General features: G+C 35.8%; 1 long non-coding RNA gene across 5 annotated transcripts in view; it reads left to right on the plus strand.

Moving 5' to 3' along the window:
* Window positions 1-8,200, plus strand: part of LOC140314811 (uncharacterized) — a 110,975-nt gene extending 102,775 nt beyond the window's left edge. For 4 of the 5 annotated variants that reach the window (XR_011917170.1, XR_011917172.1, XR_011917171.1 and 1 more), the window contains one exon: window positions 5,073-8,200. This is a non-coding gene — a long non-coding RNA (uncharacterized lncRNA). Of the gene's footprint in view, window positions 1-3,035 lie in introns of all 5 variants that reach the window. The other variant, XR_011917169.1, reaches the window with a different exon arrangement.
* Window positions 8,201-12,616: the final 4,416 nt, after the last annotated feature.

Below are 12,616 nucleotides of genomic sequence, written 5' to 3' on the forward strand. Positions count from 1 at the left end.
TACTGAGACAGCTCATTTTTGCGTTTTGATGTTTACCAAAATTTAAACATCAAGTGTCAGACAGAGAGAGTTTAACCTTGTGCTGCTACCTGTTTGGTAATACCATCTTTACTGCTATATCATGCTCTTTGAGTTTGATGAAATGTCACAGACGTTGTATACACGTTTTGTCTGCCATATTGTCTGAAAAGAGTGCTAATATCAAAGGAATAACTGCATGAAAATAGTGAATACTAGCTTTTTCCTACAAATTATTGTTTGATTCAGCTCAGATACCTGCAGGTATTAGCATAGACACCCTTGGAAAAAAATAGATAGAATGCTAGTTGGATAATGATGCTAATGCCAAACCTTCACCCTTAAACCACAAGCTAAGTGAAACAAATAGATGTCGCTGCTTGGTAAAAATAGATAGATCAAATGGTTAGTATTACTGGCTAATGCTAATGGTGATAGCATTAATCTTTACATACACCTGTAGACATTGTTAAGAGTGGGAGCGCTTCATTTCTGCAGCAGGCCTCAGCGTCTTTGTGCTTGTGCCTTCATGACATGAGAGCAGCACAGAGTAATGCTAAGAGCGTGACCATGACAGCTCTGTACATTATGTGCTTGACCTCAGCAAACCTACTGCGATGTTAAAACTCACTCATTCATGCTAACATAATGTAAAAGGGACATTGGCAAGGCAGCTAGTGAGGGTCACTGAAAACAAGCTGTGGTGCTTTTTGTCACTGAACACCAGTATGGCTATTGTCCATAATTCACATCTGAAGACAGTACATGCAACAATGAAAATACGACAATTGATTTGATTATAGTGTCGAAATATGCCAACATACTTTGTCATCAATGGTAACAAGATTTCCTTCGCACTGACTTTGAAAAACATTGTGTTGGTCATAGTTGCAAATGGTGACGTTTTGGCTGAACCTTGAGCTTCTTCTCTCAGACAAGGCATTTGTTCGCCATGTTGTCGTCCCTCCTACCTGACAGATTAGGAGTGCCATTGATCTGCTTAGGTCATTTGCAGCATGTTGTTTAAAACCAGCAACACTTTGACAACATTCATTTTCACATGCATATTACCATATCCATTATCTGACTTTAATGGGGTGTCGCAAAGATGTTGATGATGACTCGTCTTCATGGATCGTTCCTTTAATTCAAGATAATGATAAAGTCCATGTACTTCTATAATTTCAACAGAAAACTGTATAATAGTTGCGCATGGAGTACTCAGCTGTGATATTGCTTACTTGGAGCAGTCATTTGCTTAATGTATGCTGGACGATGGCAAAGTCTGTAATTATTATGATGTTGAAGCTTAATGTATTTTGATCAATAATCGACTTTTTGTTACATCACTGTCATGATCATTTCTTGGTAATTCTGGCTTTCTGTGGTAGGGATCATACTGAGAACAGCTGGATTCCATATGGTAATATGCTTGAACTTCAGCCTTCCTCATGATCAGGAGGTGTGTCCAACATATTGTTAATAAACCATAATGGATTCCATCAACAAACAAACAGTAACCTGCAGTGAGTTAGCAGTAAGCTCCAAAAGGGATGAGGCTCGCTCTCTATTGTTCAGCTGCTTCAAACGATGTCTGTACACTGTGTCCCCATTACTTCTGCAGACATGGAGGACAGCCATATAGTGAGACAGCCTGTGCGAGCGGTGGGCATCTACTAGAATAGGTTGCTTTATCACCCCAATGTTGTTGAGTTTTTTACACAAAAAAGAAATTATGCTAATCAAAGCCAATTAGCCAAGTTTGCCTACGTGAGCTGAATTTAGATTTGGTCAAACATAAATGAAAATACAGTTCTATGCGTGGTTTTTCCATGGCAGCTTTAGCTTTATCTAGCAGTTGTGATGCTTAGCCATTAAAAGCTCTCACCGATTTACCAGCCAATAGTTGGCTTCAGCTTTAGTTTTCAAACAAAATGCAGATCTGTGGCTCAAAATGTTGGCTCTTCTCTCATCAAGTTATTGTGATATGGATATTAGTTATTGAGTTGTTGATTGGCATAGTCCCATTTAGGGTGATAGATCAGTTCAGGTATATGTGTGCAGGGTTGCTGCAGGGTTACGCCCAAACTCCTTCCAGAAAAGCCTCTGTGAAACCTGGTCTGTGCATATCGAAACAATAGAGAAATAACTGATCAGATTATTCAGTGCGTTGTGAAAAGCCTTGATGCAGACAACAGACGGTTGGCAATGAGTCTATTTCTCAGTCTCATTGTAGCAGCAGGGAAGGTTTCTGCTACACAGTTCACAGTCACCATTCTGCAGTTTTTTTCTGCCACTCCCTTCAACACACTGCCTGCTGTCAGCTGCAGGCGGGAGAAGCTCACTCATCAATAACCAGAGCTGGTCAGTGCGCGGGTGTGTGCTTCCTTCAGTATCTTTCAACACGTCTGTAATGTTGGGTGTGTGTTTAGCCGTTATTTTTGCTGCAGAAGGGTTCACAACCCTTTCATTCAAGGCTGTTGATGAAACAAGATGGCGTTGCAGCTCCACGTGGGTCCTTACCCTCTGACTATTGCCCATTACATGTATCATGAGCTAAAGAAGCACAGATCTTTTTTTTTTGTAATTCTTGCACACCTGTGGCCTATTTATTCTCCACATAGCTGAACTTGCTGAGGCTCTTTTCGGTGCTGTAGCTTGGCTGACTTTAAAAGATTTAGGATTTATTTGGGCCAGATCCTGTGCCTGCAATGTTTCTCTCTTTTTTTTTCACAATGTCTGCATATCAGCTGCCAAACTGTATGCTGTTTTGTCTAACATCTGTGTGGTTTGAAATGCATTGGTGCGGCGAACCAGCACGTTCTCAGCATCATTTGCATGTGTAAGGAAGTGTGTGTATGAAGACAGTTTAAAGGAGTTTGGTGTGCGCAACCAAATCAGGCCAGCAGATTAAATATATGAGCCTGATGAATCACAGCAAGACTGTTGTCACCAACTGTGTGTCAAAAGTCACACTCACATATGCTATTAACGCTCAACCTATTGTCTTCATACAGTACAAACATAGGTATTGATGACTGGATTCTGAAGCAGAGCCATCTCGGTGTCGTCCTGCTGCAGGTCACATTGAATTTCATGCTGGAAATTCCCGGATGAGTCGACATTAACTCTTTCCTGTCATATCAACCCTCAAAACTGCACACTTTTTTTTCCTTTTTCTCAACCTCTGAAGGAAAAAGAGTTTAAGCTTGTTGGCTGAGGTTTACGTTTTGGAGCATTTTCTACCTCAGTAGCCCTGATACCAGGAAGCTGTGTAGATGTTTCTGTGTGTGCACAGAATCATAAGATTTGGGGTTCGAATTGGTTTATGTTTGTTTTACAACTAAGCGGGCAAGTTTTTCAAATCAAAATCAACAATCTATACTTTGATGATGTCAGAATTGTGCCGCTGGAGTGGGAAAAATAAAGACAACAACATAAACTGAAATGTAACTGCTGTTTGTTTCTTCATTTTTATCCATATTTTATCAAGAATTGAATTCAGTGAACAGAAATGGTGCTTCCAGCAATTAACTGAAAATAGTTTTGGATTGTTGTAGAGACATCTGAGTAACACATTTATTATTTTTGGAGGTCACAACAGGCATTTTTACTATTTTCTGAATGTTTACTAGAAAAAAAAGCAATCAGTTATTGTTAATAGAGATTTTCTATTTCACATGGAAAGTGAAACATCACAGCAGCAAAATATATTAAATCATATATTACAAGCATGGATGCACAGTCGAAACACATAATCTTTGAACAAAATGCCTCTCTTCACTTCACTTTCAACAGATTTCAAGTTAAAATGAAAATCTGCAATGGTTTTGACAGTCTGACAGTATTATAGATGGTATGTTATTATATTATAAGTGTGATAGCAAATAGGAGTAAGATAGTACATTTATTATACCTGAAATATATTCGCAACTATATATTATTGAATAATACTATGATACAAGTAACCTTGTCCTCCACCAAACTTTGATTTAAATTTTTAAAAAGCCTTTTGTGAGTGTTTCTGTCTGAAACACACACAGTTGTTGTCATGGCTGCTTGTTTATGAGTGGATTTATCTAACTCTGTGTGCTGAATCTGTATGCATTCTGACATATATGTTCCTATCCATATGACCATATTGAAACCTGAGTGGAAAATGGAATCTTATTTGGTTTATTTCTATCACAACTAATTTAATCTTAAGGCACTTCAAGTTAAGGCACTTTCATTGTAATATAATCATAATCCAATCAAATCAAATTAATTTAATTCCAAAATAGTCTAGTTCATACAATGTCAATACAAAAAAATAGCTTTGTTAAGGAAACCAACAAATTACATTGAAACGTAACTTCAATTCAAACCCCCAAAATCCCCTTAGTAAGTCTTATTGTGTACAAACATAATAAAAGAAAGAATGAAAAGGTTGAATAAAATGTTTTCATGCTTTTGTGCTTAGTAGATACTCACAATGTGTATAATTAATTTCTGAGTGATAGTTATAGTAGATAATGACTATTTTATCTAATAAAAGTTGAGTTAAGATTGCTATTGCATTAATCAATTTACAAGGTAATTGTCTTTTTAATCATAAAATCATAATACTTGGTATTAGATATTCTGTGTTGAATTTCATACACACGAAGCAACTGTACAGATTTATTAAAAAAGAAAAAAAGTTAAACACTTTATCATAAAAATGATTTTGTGGTTGTTGTCTATAAAGCTTACAAAACGAATCACTTAATCTCTTCTGCTGACCACAAACAGATCAGGCAGGAAATGGCCGCGTGTGAAGATGTTAATAAACACATTATGGAAATGAATATAGTCAATATTTTGTCATTTTCGTACTTTACATAAATAATTGATGTGTCAAATGCAACACTAAGATTGCATTGCTTTTCATGCTCTAATTTACACCTGGCTAAGAGGCATAGAAATGGAAAGTGTGTAGTTGAACTGTGCAGCTATGTGTATGCTTTGTTCTTATTGTACATGGAATTTGTCCTGTAACAGCAGCTGAAAAGCTTTCTTTCTCTCTGTTGTAGTGATAAGACCAGGTCAGGACTGCTCAGGGAACAGTCCGTGAACCTGAGACCGATATGACATCCATACTGACTGCAAGCTTCAGCTGCCCATATAAAAGCTTTTATGTTTTGTAGTATAAAAGATCATTTTACAGATATATTAACATACTCTTTCCTTTTAAAAAATAATCTTAATGTCAATGTACCACAATTTGATGGTAATAAAATATTTTCAAAAGTCCTTGTTTGTATTATTTTAAGAAATCCACTAAGGTTCTGTGCTAACATTTCATGAAGCATGCTAATATGCTAAGTGTGTGATAGCCTAAGTCTAAGTATTTGCTATTTCTTTCAACAGGTAATCTCTGCCAAGTGATTTCTACCTTTATTCTGACATTTTGTATAATAAATAACATGCTAACATTTCATCTTAAACAACAATTACACCATGTACCATGCAAACATTTAGCATACATTTTTAAGTAAGTAAGTATACATTTTAATTTTTTTGTGCTCTAGAACATTGTCCAAAATGGATTAGGCTATGTATACTACATTTAAGAAAAGTTGAGCTTTTTCCAAGACAGATTTTTCAGAATATCATGGACTGTGGTAGAGTGATACTAAAATGTTGTTTTTGTCACTGCAGGATTTTATTACAGCCTTCCACTTGTGTGAGACATGAAGTAATAAACATTGTCACTGAACACTATTTGCAGATCAATGGATCTTGTTGCACACATTGTCACTGTAAGATTTTTCTAAAATGTACCTAATGTTGTGTAGCAGTAATAAATCCCCCAAAGTCTCTCTTTTATACATGAAATACTTAAACATTTTCTGAATTTAGACCAACTAGTGCAGAATATTCAGGTTTGGTAAGTCGCATCCATTAAAGTAAAACAAAACTGTAATTTTGTCATTGCATACAGTACAGACACTAATTTGATATTGGATTAACAGGTTTAGAATCATAGACTAAAAAGAGGTTTAATCTTAAACACTTGATGTATCACGTCTTATTAATATATTTTTGTTTATAGATCAAGTTACTGACCTATGAGAAATTAATATGGGTGATTTTCTTGAATCATTCATTAAAGGTTGTGTCGGTCTCTATTTTGAATCTATCAGTAAAATGGCAGTTTATTGACATGGACTACCAGAATCAACCAGCTTTGATTAATTATTATAGCTTTTACTCTTAGACAATTATCAGCTAAGTTTAATCCGATGGACAAAAGTAGATTTTTAAAAAAAGGTAGCACACCATATTAGTTTGCTGTTATCAGCAATGATACAAACACAGTTTACTGAATTACACTCTGACAGCTCTCATTAATACAATATAAATTTGTATCTGATATAGATTATTTTTCATTGTGTTAAAGATGAGTCCAGTCTGGACTAAACTGAAAGTTTTTGTGCATTTTGACAGCATCTTCCTTTGTTTCAACACATTGATTTTGAGACTCTTCCACATCAACATTATTCTTACTCTTAACAGTTCATTCTTAGGATTACTGTGTGCAAAGAGCAGATGAAACCTCATGTCACCCATGACTACTGGACCAAAAATACAGAGGCAGAGAGATTGTACTAAAATAGCAAAATTCAAACTCTGACTTGTTACAATATTTTTTTGTTCACTCATATAGCTATATCTTGCTGTCTACCCCTGCATCTCTCACGCACTCTGCCTAAAAATCCATGCTGAGATTTGGCTTACACACTGAAGCTATCTGCAGCCGAAAGTAGGCCAAAAGCCATCTGAGGACAGAGCTCGAAGTGAAGGAGGCAGAGACCAAGTGAGAAGAAAATGAGTGGATAAGGGAAAACGACAGCAAGTGAAAGATTGTGTTGTTTTGCACAATGAAATCTTGTTTATCATATGATAGTACATTATATTTAACTAGAGCCTGTATATTTTATATTTGATTTTTTTTTGTCTTTCATATTGGCATTGAAATACAGAGATACTTTCACATGGTGATACCATTTAAAAACTTATTTGTAGTCTCTCAGTTAAAAAAAAGACTCCTGAGGACAATAAACAAAAAATTATTTAAAATAATTTCTGATCAGAAAATGCAAACATTAAGAATTATTGAAAAACTTTCATATTGTGTCAAATAAAATAAAATGATGGCCCACAAAAGGGTTTGGATCTTATTATTATTATGAATTTTATTCATAATCAGAAAAGTATGTTTGATTGCTTATTTGTCACTTGTAGATTGTCACTGCAACACTTGCTGTTTGAATTAGTAAATGGAAATACTACAAATATATTGTGTAAAAATTGTTCACAACTTCAGCTCCTTTACATGCTTTTACTTTGGGGAATCCAAAACTATTCTCCCAAAGGCCTAAATCAATAAATAAATCCAAATGGATGTTGTTTGTTCAAGATTCACCAAATAAATTTAAAGAAAAATTGAGATGATTACGTATTCTTGTAGTTCTTGTGTACAGAGAGATTATAATGATAAAGACATTTAGTGTTTCTTGTCACCATTTATTTGTAAATGAGAAGACAAAATTGTCCTTGTTTTTATTTTCGCTCACATTGGCTGGAATGAAAATAATAAAACTCGTACATTTGCTATTTTTTCCTTGAGGCTTCACATAAAATGTTTGATTCTTCTTACCAATGGCTTTTTTGTGTGTGTCTGAGAACAACTTGTCCCATTCAGGTAAGGGCATTTAAATCAAGTTTATTAAACATCCAAAAATCTTCTGATTTAAATGTTGTCAGAATAGATGTTCAAACAGTTCCAGCTGTCTATATATGTTGCAAGCTCATATATACTATGGTGCTGTACATTACTGCACACTACACATTTGTATCATTTCAGTCCTTCAATGGTCTCATCTATTAATTCATAAGTTTATAAAATCAAAATTTCCATCAAATAACAAAATAATTGTTACATGAATTCAGGTTAGAATTCAAACAGTTGTTTGGGGTAATTGTTAGTAATTAGGCTGGCTTGAAAATACTCAAGGTTATATAACGTTTTCCTGTGATGGACTGGCGACCTGACCAGGGTGTCCCCCGCCTCTCGCCCGATGACCGCTGGGATAGGCTCCAGCCCCCCCGCGACCCGACCGACGGATTAAGTGGGTATAGAAAATGGATGGATGGATGTAAAGCAATTTTGTTTTTGTAAGGGTGAAAAGACCTTCTGAATAAAAAGTCACGAGAGGGCTTTGTGTGGGAGTTGTGCCAATTAATGGCGGTTGTGAAAACAAGACAAAAAGTTATCAACATACTCTGAGATGTACATTGGTTGAGAAAATAAGAAATAAAGAAAGTCAAGGACAACGAGGCACTATAGAAGCTTTTATTGAACAGAGAATGAACTTCACATTCTGTTGAGTTATCTTTATTATTAATTGCTGCTTCAGCTGTTAAAAAAACTTCCAACTCATATTACCTTAACTCTTGAGAACTTTTTTGAGAACATATCCTCATTTAGAATTGAATACTGATGACACTGAGCACTTGCTTTGTCCTTTCACTTTATTGTGAAATGTCTTAAGCTTATATGCCTTTGACCTGAATCTTTTTTATGCATTTTGCGTTCAATGTTAGTTGTAAAGTAAGTTATTTTTTACTATCATGTCACCCTCACAAAAATACCACACAATATATAAATATATATTAAGTATATATAAAATAAATATATATTAGGTATATAAAGCAAAATAAGTGAAAAAAAATGCTTTATCATGAAATAAAAATTCTATATAATTGTTTCTGCACAGTTTAAAAAAAATCTCAATTTTATTAGCTTATTTGTACTGTGATTTGCAGTCATGCATGAACACAGAATCCACCTTTTACATTTATTTCTATTAAGATACTCACTGGCTAAAGTTTGAAAGTGATTTTCGACTTGTTGGTTTGCATGGTTTGTTACAAATGCTATATCAAACTTGACATATCCTAATTACATTTATTTACTGAAATGAATTGAACAATAAAGCTTTCTATTTTAAAATGATACTGGTTATACAGCAGCCAAAACACCAGTGAAATTATTTAAAGATTAAGTAGATTTAGCTAGTACAAAACCCCATTTTCATAAAAGTTGGCAAATTTTCTGATTTGAAAAGAAAATCTCAACTGTAATTTGTCAGTTCATCTGGACTTTGATTTCTCAGACAAAAATACAAATAAAATTGTCGCAGTTTTGCAACAAGAAACTTTTCCATCTCTATGTTACCTCTCATTAACAGTAATTTCACACATGAAAGTCATCCATGCCACAGGCACTGATCATCCATCAGACCTTGGTTTTTGCTCCGTTTCTTGATAATAACCTAAATGGTATTTCTCATCTTTGGTACGTAGAACCGGCATCCATTTTTCCTAATAACAGCTGAATTCTGGACTCATTTGAGATGAGATTATACTCACAGAACTCAGCAAAGCTGATACATGATTTCCTTCTTGTTTAATATAGTTTCTGATTACATTTCTGGATGCAGTAGAGGACTGTCTTGAGTTAAATTGATTTCCACGGCACTTCTGAGCCCATGTTGCTGTATTGATCATGGTGCCCGGACCATTCTGCATCCAGTGTAAGGCTTGAATGTTATGTGCATCAAATAGTGTTTTCTAACATCTGCCTTTACACACTGAGAGTTCCTCAGACTCCCCAAATTTTCCCCAAATCATAAGAACTATAGATATAAAAAAAACATCTTTCAAGCTCTTTATAATTTTGCTTGCACCGAAACGTCTCTTCAGTCCAATCTCCCGTCCTGAGTGTGCACAAGGCGACTGTGGAAAGGAACGACTCCATTTTAACAGGAAGAAACCTCTGGCAGAACCAGACTCAGGAAGGGTGGCCATCCGCCTCGAATAATGGGGTTTGAGAAGACAGAAAAGAGGTAAAAGAGGGGGGAAAAACACCATAACACCATTCAAAGTGGTGAGCCATGACCCATCCTTGCTTGGAAAAACTCAGTCTTTGGTGGATGCTCCTTTTATAGCCGTTCCTGACCTGTGTCAAATGATTATGCTTATTGTACAATCTTCAAAACTATTATTTCTATAGTCTATACTGTTTTATTTGTTTCTGTTGATGCAATTGATGCAATTGTCACCGTTGATGCAATTAAACACTGAAAAAAGTTTTTTTGTTGTTGTGTGTAAAGGTTCACGTTTTTCTTGCATTTTAGAAAACTTTCCAGCTTTTTGGATTTTCTGTTTAAAAGTGGAATCACTTACTTTAAGTTATCAGTTTCAGGACATGTTAACATGAAGACGCAGCATCCAGAAGGATAAAGTTTTCCTGCATTTAAACTGATCAGAACCCCTCAGCAATCAAGATGCATCTCAAAGCCAAGCTGAAATATCTGCCTATGCCAATTTGTGATAGCCAGTAGTTTTATTATCTTTTTATAATGATTTAACTTATGCATCTATTTTTAGTAATCACTAGCAAATGATTTATTTGTCATCTAACTACTAATAAGATCTTTGCATGTCTCCACAGTGATATTGAATCATTCCTCTTCTGTAGCTATTTTTAGCTGTTTGATCTTAAAAGGCTTCATTGTTCGCCACTTTGCTTTTCAGGTCCTTCCTCGTGTCTTTGAAAGTATTTGGGACTCTGATCTATGTTAACCATTTCTTGACCACTTTAGTTTTATTTATCAATAACATCTCCAGCACAATTTCTTGTATGTATTTTGTCACGACAGAGATACAAGCATGAATGTTTCAAAGATACATAACTACCCAAGGTGAAAAAAAATAAAAATGGAAATGTAATATATTACAATGGGAAAAATGCCAGTGCTGTATGCTTTAAATATATTATTTTATAAACTGAATTAATCCCTATTAATCTTGACCTGGAATTATTTATTTATGCAAACTGCATCCAACTGTTCACTTTCCTCAAATTCTCTCATTTGATAAACTTTGTAAGATTTCAATGCAACTTTATATGTCCACTTCTTTTTCTGTAATTTGTTGTTTGTTTTCTCAGGCATCTGTGAAATTATTTAGCTTACTTTTTATCTCAAGACCATGCACCACTAAAGACATCAGTGTGACCAAAGTTAATCAGCACAATGGAATTTTACTTACTTATGTTTTTAGCAGACACTTTTATCCGAAGCAACTTACACTGGCAGGCAGATAGGGTAAGGGGTCTTGCCTGAGGACCCCTACTGAAGGTAGCACCTTTCATGCAGGGGATTTGAACCCAGGTCCCCCACATAAGAGATGGCAATATCACCACTACACTATCCAGTCCTATAAGCTAATCATAATTTAAAATGAGCTTGAATCAACTTTTTGCACAGTATGACTCCCTGGAAAGTGGAAATATAGGCTCCTGTTCAATCGTCTTTTTTCCTTTATTTATTTATTTATTTTGTTCTACAATCAAGAGTCCTATAAAAATAAAGCATATCATCTCTCTTTTCCAAGGTTTTATGTACATTAAAAAGCAAAAAAACCCAACCCTTACCATATCTTAAAATTAGATAAATAAATTCTAAGATAAACACAAGACATGATATGTTGCAGTCTGTCATTACGTATTTCACAAAAACCAAATGGAGATGCAGTCAGTGAAAAAATCCAAGTCCAGTCCATTATTCAAAAGCATGTAGAACTACCTTTTGTAGCAATGACATTATCAGTCTCTCTCATGGTTATGGAGGAATCTTGGTCCACTCTTCTCTCCAGTGTTGCTTCAGCTCATTGAGGTTTGCAGCATTGGTTTCTGCACAGCTCTCTTAAGGTCCCACCACAGCATTTCAGTCAGGCTGAGGTCTGGACTCTGACTGGACCGTTGCAACACCTTGATTCTATTCTTTTTCCCACATTCTGCTGTAGATCTGCTGCTGTGTTTGGGATCTTTGTCCTGTTGATGAGCCAGTTTCAGCCCAGCTTTAGCTGTGGGACAGATGGCCTCACATCTGACTGAAGAATACTTCAATACTTCATCGAAGGCCCTATTGTTACTGAAGGCGTTATTATTGTTGTTTGCTAAACTTGCTCCAAATCACGCCAATTTTTTCAGGGATGCCAGTCGTGGGGTTAAATGGCGCAATTTGGTGTTTGCGAACATTGGTGGCGGAAAATGGCTCTGTAGCGCCACCTACAACATTTAAATCATGCCAAACGGATGGGGACATTTTGCTGTACCCTGACAAAATTTGGTACAAGCCTTCATTATGCCCAGACGCACATAAACGCCTATGGAAGTCGGCCATTTTGAGTGGAACATGCGTTTTGGCGCCATTTCTGCCCGTTTCGACACCTTGCATTTGATCGAACTCCTCCTACACATTTCATGCTACAGGCTTCAAACTTGCCATGTTACTCTTAAGCCATGGGGGACTAAACATTATGGAAAGCTTTCTCAAACCTTAAAGGATGTGGACGTGGCGAAACCTCAAAGTTCGACGACCGGCCATTGCTCGCCATGAAAAACAAAGAAGCTTTTAACTCCCACATACATTAACCAATCTACCCCTAACTTCATATGTTGCACTTGGGCTCCACCCAGAACGCATACTTATGACCAAATTTA

This window comes from Leuresthes tenuis, unplaced genomic scaffold, assembly GCF_036924035.1.
Source record: "Leuresthes tenuis unplaced genomic scaffold, fLeuTen1.0.hap1 SCAF_9, whole genome shotgun sequence".
Taxonomy (NCBI): Eukaryota; Metazoa; Chordata; class Actinopteri; order Atheriniformes; family Atherinopsidae; genus Leuresthes; species Leuresthes tenuis.